Source organism: Solanum verrucosum, unplaced genomic scaffold, assembly GCF_900185275.1.
Source record: "Solanum verrucosum unplaced genomic scaffold, falcon-dt-bn FXZP01000084.1, whole genome shotgun sequence".
NCBI lineage: Eukaryota > Viridiplantae > Streptophyta > Magnoliopsida > Solanales > Solanaceae > Solanum > Solanum verrucosum.
Window position 1 is genome coordinate 1629539 of NW_026019846.1, and position 22632 is coordinate 1652170.

Here is a 22632-nt window from a genome sequence, read left to right on the forward strand (position 1 = left end):
TCTCTAAAATTTCTAAGAGGGTGAGCTATTTTGGAAAAATCTTTGATAAACTGCTTGTAGAAACCCGCATGGCCTAGGAAACTCCGAACACTAGGGGTTAAAACGTTTATATAGGGTTTCTAATAGAGGGTAAATTGACATAGTATTGGGTTAGAATAATTAGTAAAAAACCCAAAAGCCCTAAAAGAATAACTTTCAACCTCACAAACGACCCGACCGATGGTCCATTGGTCAGACCACAGACTGTTCTGGTTGGTCGTTTGTGTCATGACCCGAGCCTACACCCTAGACATGGCCAGAACTTGAGAACCATTATTGTCCCTCAAGTTGTCACGACCCGAGAGCACCCCCTAGTCGTAACACAGAGTATACTCTGAAGGGGTATTATACAAGCCTCATAGCATTCTTGAACATAAGAACATAGGAAAATATAGAAGAATTTAAAACTTTTCTTTACAATCGAAAACATTTTCATTAAAAAGCAAGCGGAAGACTCTAGACATTGTACACTATGTCTCAAACCATCTAATACTTTGATTACAACATTGTGACTTAGCCTTTAAAAAAGCTTCAACAAAACTAAAAGACATAAAGGAACACAATGGGTTTTGTCCTTGAAACTATGAGGACTCACCAAGTCTTCATCTTCAAGCACCTTAGAAACCTACTCCTCAAGCATAGAACACCAATATCTCCAAACCCTACACTTTGGTAAAAAGGGAGAAGAAATATGGGTTAGCACATTAGATGTACTAAGTATGGAAGCCATGCAAAAACATGCTTAAAAGGACATTTTCTTTTGAAGTCGTGATATATGCCATTTTGATAAAAACCTTCATGAACATAAACATAAGAGGCATAATATTCAACCACAACCAACATACAAGTCATTTAAACCACATTAGAACATAATCATCATATGAACCTTTACCTTCACCTTAAGCCTTCACCTCAAGTAATCTTCAAGCTATACCTTGTGCAATGTATGGATAGCGTTCCATACCACCATCCACACCAAAGTACCACCTTAAGGTCACAAAGAGTGAAATTACCATTCAACATTTCCACCTTTACACAATAAAGCATATAAGAGACATAAACATTTCATAAGTCACATCATAACATTAAAACCAACATCTAAGACCACTCTAAGTCATACATGTGCAATGTGCAAGTACCATCCCATACTACTACTCACACTAAGTATTCCTTTGAAGTCATCATAGAAAAGGCACATTCATACTCAATAAGTCATAACAAGGAAGTAACTCATAATACAATCCAAGTATAGTACATCTTCACATTAAATATATAATTCAACATTCTTCATTAACTTCATTACATTAAGAGCACCTTCATTCATTAGACACTAAATCAACCTTCTTCATTAGCATCATCATAAAAGCCCATTCATTTTATTTAACATTATAAAGGAACACACCACAACCTCTCTCAAAGCCTACTTGTGTAATGCATAGATGGCGTCCCATACCACCAACCACACTAAGTAGTGCATTCTTAAGAATCCATAGTTTATTAACATTCTTTATGGGGGTAAGCCTTAACCGACATAGACTATGTGAGTAATTCATGGAATCCCGGTGTCACCCTCACCAGATAAGGTATTCCTACTTGCCTAAGGTAGGACCATTGTTCTTTAGCTTAAGTGGATCCACTAGCTAGACCTATATGGGCACATATTTATGGGATAGGGAGATTGTTACTAGATACCCCGCCTCAAATCACGTGAGGGCCTCCATCTCAAGAGATTGCTACTAGAAACCCCACCTCAACTCACGTGAGGGATTCCATCTCATTTCAAATCCATTCGGTGCTTGGCATTATTCCCCATGGAGTACCTGACATTCATTACATTCGTTCATTATGGGATCAGAGATTGTTACTATATACCCCGCCTCAACTCACGTGAGGGCATCCATCTCAAACCCAACATTCATTAAAATGGGATATAAGGATTGCTACTAGATACCCCGCCTCAACTCACGTGAGGGCATCCATCCGAACCCAACATTCATTCATTGGAAAGCTCATAGATTCAAAGATGAGAATAGACTTTCACCTAAGAACCCCCTTCTTGTGAGAAAGTCCTTTCACAACAAGTCATTAACATTCATTATAGTACCATTGAGAATAGCCTTTCAATAGACTCAACATTCATTAACATTATCATTGAACTTCATTCATTCATTCATTCAAGTGTGTGTTTATGTTATAATAGCCTATCACATTGTCACCATCTTTCACGAGTGTTAATAGAGAGATAATTTTCAATCCTAAACAATTAGCTTCTAAACATGATCATATTTCATTCCTTTAGATCACACACATGCTTTACATCACATTCATATATACAACATCATGATAATACTTCAATTACTCACACTATGCCTTCAAGACCATGATCACAATGTACATAATAAGTAAACACCTCTACCTTTCAAGTGGATCAATAGCTCAAGCATAATTTTAACTCATCATGAAATTAGGTTATCACTTGCCCTTTCAAGGCCATGATCATAAGTCACCAACAAACCTTTAACTAATACAATTTGGCATGAATAGTGAATCAATTCAATAATCTAAATCAATTTAGGTATAATCCATCAACATTCATTCATGATCAACAAACCCACTTCAAAAGGCATAATTTAGGAATTGAGAGAACTCATGGGTTCATGGAGTATTTTCATCTTAAATCATCAAATAAACATCAATATAATCATAATTTTTCATTAGAAACCATTTGAAAACGTTTGATGAAAGAACCCATGAGATTGAGTGAAAACCTAGATTTTCATGATTTGAAATCTCCTTTGAATTGGCTCCTTGAATGGAAAATTAGGCAAGGATCAAGACTACCATACCTTGCTATTGATTCCCCACGAAAATTGAAGAAGAAACACCTTGAAATCCCCAACCCTAGCTTGAACTTGACCTTGATCTCCAATGGAGTTTCTAGAGAGAAGACTTTAGGAGGGGAGGGTTTTAATTTGGGGAATTTGAATAATGAAATCTAAAATAGATTTTAACACTTTTAATACTCTTAAAATATGTTAATAAACCCAAAATAACCGTCCAAACATTTAACTAGCCAAGGGAGGAATTTACCAAACCACCCTTGGCTTGGCCGACTTGGGCAGAAAACTGTGGCCATTCACGAGACCCAATCCACGGATCGTGGATGGGGTCACGGACCATACTTTACCATCCATGGTTCATGGTTGTAGCCTTCTTTGGGAGTCCTTGACCTACAGAGGCCATCCACGGGGCATGGATGGACCTACAGGGCGTGGACTCCTTCCATAGGTCACCAAACTTTGGCCAACTTTCTGTTTTGAGGCAGCCTTGGGGGTTAGACTTAGGGTCCTCCTCAAGGACCCCTAGGGTGGTCCTTGGGGAGTCGTACCTTGACGTTTGACCCCTAAACCCCTCAACAATGGCTCGGGACAACATTAAACCACTTCAAAACTCAAGACACACTCACACCAAACTCAAGCGCACACACGTTAGGCTCTAGTTTCACTAGTTCATTTTTAGGGTCGTTACACAAGCGAACCCTCATCCTGGATGACTACAAGTGGAAGACTAACTCAAGCATACATAAGAATCAAATTGGAAGAAGTATTTAAAAACAATTTACTGAATCTCAAAACTAAACTGGATATACTAAGTATGAAACATAAGTTTTAAATAAAATTTCTGAAACTAAAAGAATCTCTAAAACTGTCTATCTTTGAAGCCTCTACTATATATAGACGAGTGTTAGGACAAGACCCACAACTACTCTAAGCTGAAGTCCTCCAAAAGTAAGGAATTGTCTTACTCAAAAGCTAACGAGCAAATGAAGTTATCTCAACAGACTCTTGTTGAGAATCCTAAGAACCTGTATTAACATCATTAAAAGATGCAGGTCAAATGACATCAGTATATTGAATGTACGATTATGTAATATAGTTGAATAACAAAAAAATTGAATGAAAGGACTGCAATAGATAACACTGTACTCAAGTTGAATGTAAAGAAATAAAGGAGTTAAATCATTTAAAGCTTTACAAAATACTTTCTGAACTCTGAACTCTGAACTCAACATAATAAGTGAAATATAAAAATACACTTTAACTCTATTCGGAGATTCTCTAACCGACAACCATCACTATGAGCTACGTGATGATACGGTGTCTCGCCCACGCTACCAGAACTGTCCTCTACCTTTCTAGGATATAGGACTCCTGAACTAAGTAGATTAACTAAGTTATGCTTAAAAAGCAATAAGGAATCATCTAAAAAGTATGATCCATTACCCGTTGGCATACAAGGTTTATAGGGGCTGTGAGTTGTCTGAACTCTTCCCCATATCGGTGGTCAATACTAGTCCCAATAATATATATAACGCATGCTCATATGTTTAAAGACATAACTCTTCCTCTTGTTTGAGATAATTGCTCAAACTACCCTCCTAAAAGAGGTAACTACTCTTGAAATGTCTTTTAAATTCATAACTCATATAGAAATCAAAATTTCTCTTTAATCAATGTAAAAACTGATACATTTGGGAATACTTAGTTCCCTTATACTCTTGCTCTATTCATACTTTAAAACACTTTCTAAAAAATATATCAAATTCATATTGTGATATGATCATTAATGACTCGTGAAGTCATACTGCATAAACATTGATGGTATATCTAGATACCATACTGCTTAAACATTGATGGCATACTAGATACCATACTGCTTAAACATTGATGACATAACTAGATACTATAGTGCTTACAAATTGATGTCATACTCGATTGTCATACTAATCATATTTTAGAAACTCTTTCTCAAAACTCATCTTAACTTTTTCAAAAACTCAGTTTAAAACTCAAGTGTTGACTTTAAAGAGCTTCTCAAGATTTATAACTCAAAATAGGCTTCATGCTGAAATAGACATGAACAAATCAACTCAAGGATCTCAATAACAATATAGAAACTCAATAATTAGGAATCGAATATTTAAAAGAAACATGAACGCAAGAACTCAAAATCAACTTATCTCAAGAATACTCAAATCTAGGGAAAGAATCCTAGATTACTCTTTTACCGATCTGGAAATAGATGTAGGGCGTGAGGATGAACTATTCCAACACTATGATAGCTTTACATACCTGGAAGAACATGGTTTTTGAAGAATCTTGAAGAAGAACTTTATTAGAAGCCTCGAAACCCTAGTTTGAAAGAGAACAATCAAGAAAATCTTTCTTGAGATTCTTGAATTACTTTCTTGAAATCTCTATGGACAAGAATTATAATTTTCATTAGTGATTCATAATTGTATGGAGGAATTTGAGTTGGAAACAATGGAATTCTTGAAGAAAAACTTACCTTGAAGAAGAATCTTGAAAAAGATAAAAAGAATCTTGAATGGAGTCTTCTATTTTGACTTTTCCTTATGGTTTTGCCTTAGGGTTTGAGAGAGAAGAGAATGATGGATTAAAAAATGGAAATAAGATTGTTTAGGGCTTTATAGGAGTTAAGAAATCCGCTTTTAAGGTTTCCCTAGTGGTACAAGGAGAAGAAAATTACATTATTTAGAATTTTCCCGTGGTTAAAACAAAAACGCAGTACATCAATTACGAAAATGGTCATAACTTCTTACTGAGAAATTGGATTGCCGCGAAATCGGTGGCTTTTGAAAGTAGATTCAAATACCTTTAATTTGATAGGTTATGGGCCACGTAACTCTTTATATATAAGGGATATGGTCATTTGAAGTTGACCCAAGTAGAATTTATTGATAAGGAAACTTTCAACTCTCACTACTAAAAAACTACCAAAAAATGACGGCCAAAAGCGATAGTCTGGGTCGCTTTTTTGCTTAAAATCGACGGAAAAGTGACGCAATCATGTTCATCACTTTTTGGCTTGGCGCTTTACAAAAAGCAACGGACTACATCGCTTTTTGTTTTTTTTTCTGGAATTTTTTTAAACAAAAGCAACGGACTCCGTCGCTTTTTTAAAGTTTTCATTTTTTTTTACTTTCCAAAAAGCGACGCAGTCCGTCGCTTTTCTGGAAACTTAAATTTTGAAAATCCCAAAAAAACCACGAACTAAAGGACCTTGTTCGTCGCTTTTCTGGAAATTATTTATTTGAAAAATCCAGAAAAGTAACGAACTAAAGGACACTGTCCATCGCTTTTCTGGGTATTTTTCAAGAATAAAACCCAGAAAAGCGACGAACAAACCACCATGTCCGTCGCTTTTTCTGCAATTTTTTTGACAACAGAATCTAGCAGTTTCTACTGCAAATGCAATTCAATTCAGCTCAATCAAACACACAACATTATAAAGAAGCTACATAAAACAAAACACTTAAATTAACATTCAAAAGTATCTAAATCAGAATTTAAAGACTTATAAAGTCTTTCAAATTTCGTTTGAAAATTTTATAAAGTTCATAAAAGAGACCTAAACTAAGGAGTGCGATCTACAAAATCATCATCCTCGTCACTGTCGTCGTCGGTGTCCTCGGCAGGAGAAGATGTAGTAGGTCGACGAGCGAGGTTCAGCACTTGTTCTTTGATTCCCTGAATGGTCGCTCTCATGCTTTGTTTTTCAGCTACTCTTCTCCGCTCCTACTCTGCTAGTGTCGATGTAAGTTGTGCTATTTGAGCCGACATAGCAGCAATCTGAACACCGTCAAGTGCCTCGGCTTGACGTGATGATCCAATACCTTGTAAGCCATACTGGAGTCGTCTTACATCGCTTCGAGAGCCTAGACCATAGACTCTACCCTTGTGTTTCCCCCTACCACCTTTTCTGTCCAAATTTGGGTGGACAGTGTAGTGCCATTTGGACCAAACTATCTAGATTCTCAGCGACATACTGATGAAACTCATTCTGCATATTAAATATAAAAATTGACATCAATACATATACATATCATAAATATATTCACTATTAATATATATTATTCATATTAAATAACTTACAAAAGTTCGTTCGACCCTTTCCTCCACCCACACATCCAGATCTGACTCATGTTCTTTATTTTTCACATGAGTCTTCTTGAAAACCTCCGGTCCAATGGGAGTGCGCCCCAATCCTTTTTCCAATAAATAAAAACTGAAATTTATAACAATATATATGAATCAACTAATTATTTATTTAAAAGTTTGAATTAGAACTTATCATCTCTCTTGTAATTGTTCCAACGGTCTTTGCACCTCCGATGTGCAACGAACCACCCTGAAGACTGCCTCTATCCTTTTTGGCTTGTTCGAACATTGCCTTAAACTTATCTGTGTTCCAAGAGTGACGCAATTCATCAAAAACATGAGACAACATCCAACCCAGGCGTTGATCAGTATCCCAAACTTTCTTTTCCCAGCTAGACAATCTCGCAGATGCCCTCCTCTCAAATATGATCACAATGACCAAATTGTACCTCGACTCCCAAGTACACATAGTCTGAAAAAAATTAAATAGCGTTAATTAGATCGGTAGTAAAAAAAAGTAAAGAATACTAAAATTATTAAACTTAACTAAAAAATATATACCTTAAATTCATTAAACATCGTCTGGCGTATACTGTTTGGAATCTCACTCCAAGAGTGAAAGCCTGTGTATAAAGTCTTCTAGCACAGTCTTTTAAAGCCCGGGCAGCATCCTTTGCAAGATGCCACCTGCAAAACACATAATAAATATGTTAGTTCATGAATAATATATTAAAGTATAAGAAATAAATAAAATAAACTAACAAATAGATAACAAAACAAACTCACGATTATCCATCCGTCTCATCATGACTCTGCCAAGTCTGTCCTTCTAGCCATGAGCTAGAGCAGGAATCTCATCATCCGGTGTAGCACTCGGTGTAGTTGTAGATGAAGGTGATACACCAGGATTACGGCTGGCAAGGGGACGGGGACGGGGACTGGGGGACGGGACGGGACGGGGGACGGTTCTGGGGGGATTTGGCCGAGACCGGGATTGGGGGGACGGGACGGGGGATTTTTTATTTTTTATATACTTATTTATTTGTATTGAAATTATATGTTATTGAATAACATTTTTAGTTTATTTGATTTTTTTTCAATAACATTTTTAGCTAATAAATAATGCTTAAGTTTTCAAATTTCAATTTCAAACTTCAAATTTCAATTTCAAACTTCAAATTTCAAACTTCAAATTTCAAACTTCAAATTTCAAATTCAACTTTCAAATTTCAAATTTCAAATTCAAATTTCAAATTTCAAACTTCAATTTTCAATTTTCAATTTTGAAATTACAAATTTGAGAAGTTCAAATTTGTCTTTTAAATATTTTAAAGTAATTTAAACTTGAAATTTTGATTTTTAAATGAAGAAAAGGCCCCAAAAAAGAAGGACGTTATGTGCAATACTTTGAATTTTCCTTCTTTTATTTTTTTTTAATAATCTAGGTATTAGTTGATGTATTAAAGTTCCATTTTTTAACATTTGTTCCTTATTATAAAATTTTGTAATAGCTAGTTCTCTTTTTATTATGTTCAACTATTTTCAAATAAATAAGTATATATGTAAATATGTATGAATATATTAAAATTAAAATGCAAGACAATAGTTATATAAAAAAGACTTAATAAAGCCTTCAAATTTATTCAATAAAATCTAATTGCAACTTAGAACTTAGAAGTTACACTTTACAAATATTAGTGGAGTAACTAATCTACGCAGCCACCTTCTAGGAAGGGTTCTGTTTCAATAAGTTCTCATATGTAAAACTAATATTTGCTACAAATATTAGATGAGTAACTAATTTACGCAGCCACCTTCTAGGAAGGGTTCTGTTTCAATTAGTTCTCGGATGTAATCTAATATTTGTATTTTCCTTTAAAATTCAATTCTAATTGTCGCATCATATCGACGGTAACATCCTCCGGTGTTGGCAAACTTGCTAGAAACTCTTGTGACTCTAATTCATCATCACTAGATCCAAGTACCGCATTAATCCAAGCTTCTTGTTTGGAACTTAACTTTGGCAAATTATCATTTCTCCTTTCGGCGTTGATCCAATCTCTAAATAAAACTGATATTTCCAAACTGTCTTCCGCCAATGAATGTCTATGATCGCCAAGTTGAAACCTTGCTGCACTAAAAGCAGCCTCTGATGCAACTGATGAAGCTTGAATAGCTAGAACATCACGAACCATTTTGCTTAAAATTGGAAATGCAACGCTCCGCCTCCTCCACCATGCTAATAATTCTTCATTGCCATCTTCGTCTTCCACTGTTTCTAAAGATTGATTAAGATATTCTTCAAAATCATCACGGTTAGTAGAATTAAGACCAAGAAAATCTCGCATATAACTTGAAATTCGAGCTTTACTCTGAAGATTAGAAGTTTGACCAACTTCTTGAGTATTTCCTGTAGTTCTATATTTTTCATACAAAATTTTTGCTTCTACTTTTATGCTACACTTACACAGTTCACAAGTTGGATTTATTTCCGGTGAAATTTGTAAGGTATCATAAAAAGTGTCAACAAGTCCCTGCACACCTTGTAATTTATAATCAGGATGAAGTAAAGTAGCAGTTAAAAAAATTTGAGGAATATTTAAAAAATATTTTTAAAATTTTTCAATCATACCTTCAATTGCAACTCTAAATTTTTTAATTTTTTTGTATTTAGAAAATTGAATTGAAATAGCACAAATATTTATTAATACTGATGAAATAGTAGGATAATAAATTCTAGAAAACATGGTTGTTGCATCATAAATTCATTACTTTCTTCCCAATCTTCTTCACAAATTCTGTCTAATGGGTCAGCATTATGAGCATTAAACACCATTTGTATGGGTCCTCTATATTCGTAAGCAACTAAAAGCATTTCGTAAAAAGAATTCCACCTTGTTTTAATATGTCTTGGAATTTTTCTTGGTGGCAAATCACATAGTACACAACGCTCATTAAATTCCCTAATTCTAGCAGCTCTATTAGCATAAAAAATCTAGGCAACAGCATAGTCAATTTTCATACAACCACATTCAAATAATGAAATACCATCTTGTACAACTAAATTTAATACGTGTGCAACACATCTCACATGAAAAGAATTATCATCAATTGGACATAATCTAGTTTTTAACATACTAGCAGCGTTTACATTATTAGATGCATTATCTAATGCGACAAACATTACTTTATCTATAAGCATGTAATAATCTATAACACTCAAAATATTTGAAGCTAAATATGCACCAGTTTTTTTCTCTACACATTCTTTATAACTTAAGATTCTTTTTTGCAAATTCCAGTTATGATCAATCCAATATGCTGTAACAGTTAAATAATCACGTCCATTAACACTACGACCCATGTCCGAAGTTATAGACACTTTACAATCTAATATGCTAAACACACAACGAAGATATTGACAATGTTTACCTTGATATACAAAAACATCAGATTTAATAGTATTTCTTGAAAAATCTCTATAATTAAGATTATAAGTTTGTTGAATAGATTCAATAAAACCGGGATGTGAAGGAAAACTATAAGGTAAACCACAAAAAGAAACCATTTTAGCTAAATTTTCACGATCTCTTTCCTTATTATATTTACGTTGTGTTAGTGGACCACTGGGGTTAGAAGGATCTAATGTTCCTTGAACCATGTTAGAAGCCCCTACCGATTCATTAACATTAATATCAAAATCATTAACTGGAATTCCTTTTTTTCTATTGGCTAATGATTTAGCTTCTTTATATTGAATCGGCACACAAGATAACAAATGTCTATTTAAGCCCCCCGTCCCACCTTGACCTCCACCTTGTTTATGTTTAAAAGGTTGCTTACATTTATTACAAATAGCAATAGAATTTTCCTTATCTAAAGTCATAAATTTCCACACAACAGAAGTTTTAGGGCGTTGATACTTCACCTTCTCCCTTGTAGGAGGTATAAGGGGCGGGCGTCCAGAATTTTGCTCCGTTGAATTTGTAGTTTCATTTGGAACATTTGTCACCGGACTAGTAGGTGTATCTTCTAATTCATCTTCTCCCGAACCAACTTCTACTTCTTCACCTAAATTTTCATCAAGATACGGATTAATATCACCATAAATTTGTTGTAAAAGTTCATGATCGAGTTGAGCATTTGAATCAATATCATAAGAAGTATCATCAGCATAAGTAGAATCATTTGTATTAAATCTAACTCTAGAAGTACCACCACATTTAATCTTATTTTTTTCCTTACTATGTTTTTTAGTAAAATTAAATAATCTACTAATGCCACTTGGTTCCTTCTCTTTTCCTTTACCGGTATCTTTTTTGTTAGAACTCATATTTAATTATATGTAAAGTATAATATAAAAATAATAATAACACAAAAATTAATGATGAAAAATAAAATATAAATATTATGAAACGAATGTACCAAACGTCTGTGTTAATAGCAGACGTTATAACCGATTCTTGAAGCTTGTAGTTGTTGTAACTTGTAACTTGTAATTTGGAACTCCAATATTTGATAGCAAATATAATATGAAAACTTAGATATATATATTATGATATATAATATGAAAACTTAGAATTGAAATATATGTATTATGATATAATATGAGACTTAAATGAAATAAAATATTGAGATTTGAGACTTAAGATTGAGAGTTGAGACTTGAAAGAATATAAAAAATAGATGAGAGAATATATGATTTTGTAAGAAATAATAAGGGATAGAGGGGTATTTATAATATTAAAAGTGGGTTAAAGTGTATTTATAATAACTTGAGGGTTTAAAGTAAATTATTAAAAGTAGGGGTGGTAGGGGGTGTTGGTTGGGGGAAAAAACTGTCAAAATATCCGTTGGAGGGGCCCACTAGCCGTTGCCCAACGGATAGAATTTTTTTTTAAAAAAAAAAAGAAAAAAATTTGTTAGGGGATCCCGCAAATCGGCCGGTTCATCCGGGCCAGGTCGATTGGGACCAACTGGTGAACCGGACCAGTACCGGTCCCCTAATCCCGAAGGCCCCATCCCGCGAGATTCAAATGGGACCGGGTCCGGCGGGCTGATTCTCAGACCGGTCACCGGCCGGGGCGGGCCGACTCGGTCCCCTGCCACCCCTAACCAGGATGCACAAAATGTTGATTCAATGGAGGTGTACCGGCCATAGCATATGATGCTCGCTACTACAATCTCCAATCCTCAGGGTAGATAACTGAGGAGATGTACGTGTGGGAGATAGAGTACCATATGATATCCTACCTGCAGATAAGGGCCGTGGTCAACGTATAGCCCGTAAAGGTAGGTCCTCGTAACGTCGTGGAGGCAATGCCTGTGAATTAGAGGAAGCACCTACTAGTCGACGATAATTAGGATAATATGCCCGAGGATCCTCCGTACCAAATGGAACAACAAATAAATGAGTATCATGACTAATGCACTCTGGCGTAAAAGAAATAGATCCTGGAATATCCTCAGGATATGAGTCTCCTGAACTTCTTATTTTTAGCCCTATTAATGTGGATAAATCCAAGATGCTTGCGATGTCTATCATCGTCACCGCCTGATGACATCTGTATGCAAATTTACATGTATAATATATAAAAATCATAAATTCAATAAAATTAGCAAAATAAATTAACTTACATATATGCTAGCTTTCATGCTACTACTATTCGTCCTCGCTTGTTTCAATTCCATCATTCTCTCATTCTTCCTCCTCAGTTGTTTCATTTTCATTATCATCTCATTCTTTGTCATCAAATGATTCATTTTCCTCATTCTCGGATATTTCTTCCTCAACATTCATTATCTCATCATCAGATACTTCTTCTAATATGTTATGACGATGTTGTAGTGTGGTTCAAATACAACATCAACTTGTTGATGAACAATTGCAACATCATTTAGATACGCCACATCTAAGACATTGTCAATTTCAATTCTTCCCACATGCTTAGTTTTTATAACAACCCACCAATCAGTTTTGTCTCTACGTAATGGATATGGAGCATAATACACTTGTTTAGCATTTTGTGCAATAATAAAAGAATCATAACTTATGTATTTCCTGGTGTGCTTAACTTCAATTATATTATGTTGATGGTCCACCTTTGTGCCTCTATGTGATGGGTCAAACCACTCACACCGAAACAATACAATCTTCTTCTTAGGCCAACCTGAATACCTCACATCAATAATCTCATGAATGACACCATAATATTCAATAGTTTGGCCAATACCATCAACATCACCTTGTATGTAGACACCGCTATTATTTGTTTTCTTGTTCCAAGAAACTTCTTCAGTTTGAAAATGAAAACCATTGACACAATACTTATTCATTGTCAGTACTTGAGATTCAGGTCCAAGTGCTACTTCTTTCACTAATTGCAAATGTTGGACACTTGAGTATTCATCATAAACCTACGTGATTGTTATTTCAAGTAATATAATTTCGTATAACATGAATATATTATTAAATACTTAGTGATTCAATTTACGCTTGCACACTTACGTAATTTGTTAGCCATTTGGAAAATTTTGTATAGATGGCTTCATTACCCCATGTGTTTACGAACAAGCTGATCATTTTACATTCAAGCATTTCATTAGTTAATGAACACGTATTAGTATGTAATTTGATAACATATCTTTAACACTTACTTGAGATATTGTTGAATCACTAGACAATTAAACAAAATATGTGTCACAGTTGATTGCATTTACATATTAGTGACATCTCATTTTCTACGCTTTTTAGATCTCGACCATTTTGATTAAAAATTGATATCGGTGGAAATAAGGGATCAATATGGCGTTCATCATTGCGATTGGGCCTGTTTATCCTACATGATACATCATCACCAAAGTAATAAGAATAAAAATCACCAGTTTATATCCCAATATGACCTTGAACAACTGATCCTTCGATTTTCCCCTTTCCTTAATTGTTTGCTTGGATCTGCTAATTTTTCTACATGTATATATGTGTGTGTATATATATATATATATATATATATATATATATATATATATATAAATAAAAAACTTGGTGAATATATATAACTTAATGATTACTTCAAATGGATACCTCTCAAATGGATACATCCATCTGGTTTAAACTGGACCTCCGAGGCGGGCCTCTTGTACAAGGTGAATCGGAAGATGCTTCATCACATCAAAGAAACCACATGGAAATATCTTCCCCAACTTAGTAGTAATAACAAGAATATTTTCCTCCATCCTTTCTAAACTACTCTCCAACAACTTTCCAGAACACAAATCTTTGAAAAAAAAGACTTATCTCTGTGATTGGTTTCCATATCTTTTCGGGTAGATGGCTAAAAGAAATAGGAATTAAAGTTTCCATGAACACATGTCAATCATGACTTTTCATACCTATCAATTTTGCTTCATTCATATCTTCCCATTTTCTTAAATTTGAAGCATAGCCCTCTGGCATCCTCAAATTTTTAACCCACTCACAAATTTCACGTTTATCATCTAATGTGAATGAAAAGCTGGGTTTGGGCTTAACTATTTTACCAGTTTGTAATATCTACAGCCATAACTCTTTTCTCTTACAATATTTTTTATGTCCACTCTAGCTTTTGGATTGTCTTTTGTCTTACCCTTAACATCCATCACTGTGTTAAACAAATTGTCAAAATAATTTTTTTCAATGTACATCACCTCAAGATTGTCGTAGAAGGAGGAAGAACACAACTTAGAAAGATGTAGGGACTGCTCATGAACATTTCAGGATGAAGATTATACGGAGTAAGAAATACCAGCCAGCATGAATAAGGCGAAGCAGCATTAGAGAATGGTGTGAAGCCATCTGCACACAACCCTAATCTAACATTTCTTGGTTCACTAGCAAAATCAAGATATACATTATCAAAATTCTTCCATGCTTCACCATCAGATTGATGAGACAAGACACCCGGCGGCCTTCTATATTCACGATGCCATCTCATATGTGGGACAGACCTCATCGATGCATACAACCTCTTTAACCTTGGAATAAGAGGTAGATAATGCATCGCATTAACTGGGACCATCTGTCCAGCCGGAGTCCTCTTATAATGAGCATGTCCACAAAACTTGCAATTTTCTAATTCACTATCAGTCTTGTAAAACAACATGCAGCCATTAACACAACAATGAATTCTATCATATGTCAATCCTAACTTGAAAACCAAACGCTTTGCCTGATAGAAGTTCTTAGGTATGTTAAACTTCGGATTAACTAGTTCACCCAAAAGATCAACCATTGAGTCCATAGCTGCATTAGGAAAATTCCAATCTAATTTAATATTCATTAATCTTACCGCAACTGACAAGGCAGAATGAGGACGCCCTTCACATAGTGGACGACTAAACTCTTCTAATTGATCATTGAAGCGTCTTGCTTCTTCATTAGGAGCTTCATCAAAATATTTTTCGGGTTCCATCCCACCTTGAACCCCGAAAGCATCATTGATCATTTCATGAACCCTATCATGTTCAACCCTATCATCATGTTCAACCCTAATTTGGCCATGTGGTGCAAGCATATTATATTAATTCACAGGCATCGAATTATAAAATATACCATTAAATCCATTAAATCCATCTCTTTCTCCATGATCAATCAATCTAAAATATCTAGGCTTAAATCCATTATGATACAAATGGACCATAATTGTATCTGGTTCAAAAAAAAATTAAGCACCTACATGCACTACAAGGACACCTAACCAATCCATTATTCTTGAAAATGTCAAGTATCATTGTATGTTCAATAAAATCTCTAATGTAGTCAATAAACTTAGGTTTTGAAACCAGCACCAGTTTGATAATGCATATTATACATCCACAAACGATGATCCATCTACAAAAATATAGATATTCAATTATATTATAAATTAAATTTTTAATAAAAATTTAACTACATTAAACTAATTTATATTGTTAATATATATTTATAATTACTTAATAAGTAAGTTTATTATTACTTATATATCTAATTAATTAGTTCATAAATACTACATTTCAAGATCTACAAAGTTCAAACTTAATTAATTCATAAATTTTAATGAAGTTTAATTAATTATATTAATTCTAATTAAGTTAAAGTTATTATAAATTAAGTCCAAAGTTCTAATTAATTAAGGCCATCAAGAATTAGTTATATTCAAGTTGAAGTTCTAAAGTCAAGTTCATATAAAAGTTATTAGTTATATATAAAGTTCAAATCCAATAATTAGTTATATTCAAATTATAATTAAGTTCAATTAGTTCAAGTTCTAAATTCAAGATAATTAATATCTAATTTCTAAACTTAGTTATATATAAATTTCTATTCCAAGAATTGGTTATATTCAAGTTCAAGTTCATATCAAAGTTCTAAAATTAGATATATGTAAACTTCAAATCCAAGAATTAGTTATATATATTCAAGTTTTAATAAGTTCAAGTTCCAAATTCAAGTTCATATCTAATTTCTAAACTTAGTTATATATTCAAACTAAGTTCCAAATTCAAGTTCAAGTTAATTCTAATTAATTCAAGTTCATATCTCTAATCTATAAAATTAGTCATATATACACTTCTAATCCAAAAATTAGTTATATATATATATATATATTCAAGTTCTAATTCAAAAAAAAAAACCTCATATATATCATCACATTCAAACATTCATCCTATATATTTATGACATTCAAACTTCATCAATTACTAACTTCTAACTTCAAATTAGCAATACTTCAAGATTTCTAACGTTTCACAACCTAAAGTTCTAAGAAACTACAAAAATTAAAGTTCTCTAAAGTTCACGACTTGAAGTTTTAAAATCCTACAATAATTCAAGATTTCTAAAGTTCACAACCTAATTAAAGCTCTAAAATCCTACAAAAATAAAAGTTCATATCTAATTTCTAGAATTTCTAATAAGTTCAATAATTTTCAAGTTCAAGAATTTCTAAGTTCAAGAATATAATTCAATATACCCAATTTTCAACAACATTATAATACATAAGCACAAATACAATGGCAAATCTATCAGCGTTAAACTAATCTAACTTCTAACTTCTAACTTCTAATTATTTGTTAGTTCTAACTTCTAATACTTAATTTATAATCACATTTAAAAATCCCCAATTTAAAAGAAAACTAACCGTTAAATCTAAAATCCTCAATTCTCTCCCTAACTAATAATAATCAAATGTACAAATTAAAAATTGAATAACACAATTCAACAAACTAAAACAATATACAAACTAAGAAATCAAATATAATTACTAAAATTATATTAAAAAAAAACTAAAATTAAACCCTAACCTTATAACAAGAAGGAGGGGCAGTTGGGGAATTCTTTTGGGTAGTGGCAGATTGGGTTGGCCGGCGACGGGGAAAGAAAGATGGTGGCGGCAACGGACGGTGGTGGCGGCGTCAGGCGGTGGTGTGGCGGGCTGCATTTCTTAGAGAGAAGGGAGAGAAGAGAGAGAAAACAGAGAAAGAGAGATGGGAAATTTGGGGGTAAACCTGTCACTGTTGTAACTTAATTAAACGAAAAGTGATGGACAACGTCTCTTTGTCCGTCGTTTTTTTAACAATGTTGGACCTACATTTTGACCAAAAAGCAAAGGACTAAACGACACTGTCCATCGCTTTTTTAAAGTGTTGATCATATATTTTTGACCAAGAAGCGACGGACATCAAGATGTCGTCCCTCGCTATAGTAAAAAAATAATTAACAAATTAAAAGCAACGGACAGCGTGGTTAATTTTTAATTTATATATAATTATTTTAATAATAAAGACAGACGGCGTCGCTATATATATTAAATAAATAATTATTAATTACTAAGAGATGTCGTCCGTCGTTTTTTAGCAGTTTTTTAGTAGTGTTTACTTTATGCTAGGAGATTCTAGCAACCTTAATTGATATCATCAGTCTCACACTAAAGAATTACCTTTACATAAATGGAAAATTTAAGAATCACCAGATATGACCCTACAACTAAATGAAGAATGATTCGAGTCTTAACTTAGGAATTTTTTGGGGTGTTAGAGTGTGTAAGTTCAAACACCATGAATTTTGGACTCCCAACGACGGACCAATGTACTGTCTGTGGGTCCACCTACGGACCGTACATCTTGATCGTGAGTCTCAACTTTTGACTCTAAAATTTCTCTAAGTCTAGGACTCACCTACGAGACCTACCTACGACTCATGGATAGGATAGCGGACCGTCCTGGTGAACCGTCACAAAGTACTGGAACTTGACATTTTCCAAAAAATTATATTGGCCATCCACAAAGCTACCTATAGACGATGTATCAATCCATGGGCCTTTGGTGGCTCTGTTGGTACTGGCCCCATATCTTGGAAAGGTTGCAATTTCCTATATTTTCGAATCTGAGGTGTTACATTTTCTCTGCCTTGGGAACATTCATCCTCGAATAAGATTCAAGACATCATAAGGAGGGTAGGAACTTAACCTAACATCCCAATATGAATTCAATTACATAAATGCACAGATCCTAGGAGGAAACATCAACTCCAAGCTAAAGCATGTTCTAAACATCATATCATGAAGTTCTCACGCCCTGAGGCTACCCTCTTTACGTAACACGGGACCTAAAATCACGAGTGACCCCAAGTTAACTCTGAGTCTGGCATATATCAAGCATACTGAAAATACCTAAGTAAAACATGTACTATGTGGAAGCTAAAATAGTGGATATGTGAAAATGGGGAAAACCCCAACTAGTCTGAATATATAAAACATACTAAGAGTTTAGTGATAACTGAAACAACCACTTTTCAACTCTAGCTGAATCTACTAATATGTTTGTAAAAGCCTCTAAATGAGTTGAGTTGCTGGGATATACCCCCAGCTAACTCTAACAAAACTGACAACAGAAATTAAAGACTAAAATGAAAGCATGTCTATTGTCCTCGAAATATGAGGACTCACCACTAAAGTTGTCGAATGCGGACTGAAAATCGATTTATGCGTGATTTAGATGCTGATTACCTGAACCTACATCATGAAAGGATGTAACGCAAAGTATCTGTCAGTACTTGGAATATACTGAGCATGTAGGATATAGAACTCAGTTGAATAAATTATGTAGGTTGAATATACAGAACTAAGCAATGATATAATCTCAACAAGGATATAAGTATGTACTGAAGTATAACTGAAAGATAAACTGAATGCAATGACCAAGTACTAATCATAAAGATAACATGCTAAACTGTAAACTGAAGTAAATACTGAAAACCTTGTCAATGCACTAAGAGTTTGACTATGGGAACTACTATTAACCGACATAAACCACGTGAACTAAACGTAGAGACGAATGTATACGCCCCATCAAGAGAACCCAATATACCTTGCCATGGGTATAAAGTCATGATTGTCCAATGTATAAGCCCCATCGAGAGGACCCAATATTCCTTGTCAGGGGTATAAAAGCATAAGTGTGGCGTGACCACCAAAACTGATGCCAAATAGAGGGGACTTCTGAACCTATGTTGGCACGCAGTTCTAGGACCTTGCGGGTACGCTGAACCCTAGTCCATCTTAAGGCTAGGTCTACTCCCAACTGTATATGTATATGACTAAAATGTAACTAAAATATTGAATAGCTCAAATTATTGACATGCTAACTAAGAATGAAGAATTTACATACTGAGAATGTGACATTCTAAATCTGAAGCATGATTTTCTATTTACCTGACCTAGCTAGTATAAATCATGAACTAAGAGAATTTACCCAAACTAGGGTTCTAAGTTTTCATACGAGGAATGCTGCAACATTTTCAAGAGAATATGTTCTTCAGATTATGGATACTATAGCAGCTGAAATCACAACAATTTCCCAAGCTTTTAGAAACCCTAAGTCTAGACAAGTTACCTAGAATCAAGGAACTAACTGAATTCTAGGGACCTAGTTGATGAAAGGAACCCACTAGTGAAATTCCACATACTTGGTGACGAAATCTACGGAGAAAACCTTTGGATTTTGGAGTTGAAACATGAAGAACATTGTTTCTTGTTCTTGAAAGGAACTGGCACCTATTTCTCTTCTTTTCATTTTAATTTGGATGATTTTTGGAGAATGAGGGTTTTAGGTATGTCTGACTAGGTTATTAGGCTTAGGCTGAGTAAAACGACATAGTTTAGGCATCAAACGACGTAGTTTAAGTGCCCTAACGCATAGGGAAAAGACCAAAATGACTCTGACTTAAAAGTTGAAGGCTATCCATGGTGGAAGTGACAGACCATCGTTTGGACTATTGGACGTCGACTGGGGTCGTGGTTCATGGTTTGCCCGACAGGGCTTGACTAAAATGAGCATAACTATTCACTCTGAGCTTGGATTTTAGCAAACTTGGTGGCGTTGGAATGAGGATTCAATTATCTTTAATTCAAAGGGTTATGGGCCACCTAATAATTTTGTGCTAAAAGATATGACCGTTTGAAGTTGACCCAACAACTATTTTCCTCTATATAGTTGTTGACCCTCACCTATTGACAAACCTGCGGCCCATAAGTCCAACCATGGCCCGTACTGGTCAATCATGGGTGGTATCAGAAACCACTAAATCTTGGACCCCAACAACAGAACCACACCTATGGACTGTGGGTCCATCGATGAACCGTGGACCATGGATGTAGGTCTCATGTTTCAATCCTGAAATTCTTCTAAGTATGGGACTGAACCACGGGACCCCACCTATCGTCCGTGGTCTAACACACGGTCCATCAGTGGCTTTTGTTGGTTCTAACACCAGATTCTGGAAAGCTGTATTTTTCCATCTTCTCGAATCAGAGATGTTACAAAAATCTTCATGCAACTCATACTAAAATGCACCTAAAAATGTAGAAATCTATCAAGTTAACTTATTTTCTGAAAAATCAAGCTTTCTCATGAACATGTAGAGATGAGGAAATCATGGGAATAGCTAAGACACATAAAACTAAAAGAGTAATCCATGAGGAGCTAAATACCTCAAGCTAGAGTAGGGACATCATTAAAGAGATGAGGATAACGGGACATCATAATGGCCTCGGCCTCCCAAGTAGCACCTAAACTAACTGATTCCTCCAAAGAACTTTGACGAAAGAAACTTCTTTGTTTCTCTACTCCATAACTTGCCGGTCTAAGATCTCAGCCGGAACTTCCTCATACGAAAGATTCTCTTTAACTCCCAAACCTTCTCAGAAAACTATATATGTTAGATCTCCAATACATTTCTTCAACAAAGAGACATCAAAGAATGGGTGCACCGATGCCAAGTCATTAGGCAAATCAAGTTCATAAGCAACCTTACCAACACGCTTCAAAATTTGATGTGGGCCCACATAGTGGGGACCAAGCTTCCCTTTCTTACCAAATCTCATTACACCCTTCATGGGTGAATTTTTCAAGTAGGCCCAATCATTTACCTCAAACTCATGATCTCTTCTTATAACATTGGCATAGGACTTTTGTCGACTTTGAGTCGTTTTCAACCTTTCACTAATAAGCTGAAATTTCTCGATAGCTTTTTGTACCAATTTGGGACCTATCAAAGAAACTTCACCCACTTCAAACCAACCTATAGGAGAACTACACCTCCTACCATTTAGAGTCTCAAATGAAGTCATGCCAATACTTGAATGATAGCTATTATTGTATGCAAACTCAATCAAAGGAAAGTTATCATCCAAATTACCCTTGAACTCGATTACACGTGCTCCCAACATATCTTCCACAGTTTGAATAGTACGCTTTGCTTGCCCATCAGTTTGTGGATGAAGGTCATACTAAGCTTAACAAGAGTACCAAGACTCTTTTGGAAAGATTTCCAAAACTGAGAAGTGAATTGGGTACCACGATCGAAGATATTTGACAAGGGAACTCCATGCAACCTAACCATTTCCCTCAAGTACAACTTAGCATAGTCTTATGTTGAATAAGAAACCTTGACAGGAATGAAATGAGCCGATTTCGTCATTCGATATACTAGAACCCAAATCGAATCATATTGTCGTCGGATGCGAGGCAACCAACAATGAAGTCCATATTCAAATCTTCCCACTTCCAAGTAGGAATGCAATATCTTGCGATAAACCTCCCAGGTATTGATGCTCAACTTTTAACTTGTTGACAATTAGGACACTTAGCCATAAATTCCACAATATCCTTCTTTATTCCATTCCACCAATAGATCTCCCACAATTCACGGTACATCTTGGTGGCTCCCAGGTGAATGGAATATCGAGAACTATAGGCTTCTAATAAGATTTTCTCTCTCAAGTCATCTACATTGGGAACACAAAAACGACCTTGATAGCGAAGCACACCATCTCCCCCTTGGGAGAAAGCCTCAACGGACTTTTTAAGCACCACTTCCTTCAATTGAACAAAAATCGGATCAAGACCTTTCTTGGCTTTCACATCTGCCACAAAAAACAATTCTGAACCATTGTGAACCATAACACCACCTTTGGTAAAGTCAACTATCCAAACACCCAATCGGGCCAATCTATGAACATCTCGAACCAACTTTTTTTTATCATTTTCAATATGAGCAACACTACCAATTGATAATTGACAAAGAGCATCCGCCAAGACATTTTCTTTGTCAGGG

General features: G+C 34.8%; 1 protein-coding gene across 2 annotated transcripts in view; it reads left to right on the forward strand.

Moving 5' to 3' along the window:
* The window catches only part of LOC125816838 (chromatin remodeling protein EBS-like), a 950056-nt gene that overhangs the window by 401408 nt on the left and 526016 nt on the right, over positions 1-22632 (forward strand). The window contains exon 1 of one of the 2 annotated variants that reach the window (XM_049496488.1): positions 3984-3996. The exons of the other annotated variant lie outside the window; for it this stretch is intronic. The gene's annotated coding sequence lies outside the window, so the exon portion shown is untranslated. Of the gene's footprint in view, positions 1-3983; positions 3997-22632 lie in introns of those variants that run through there. 2 annotated transcript variants of the gene reach the window in all.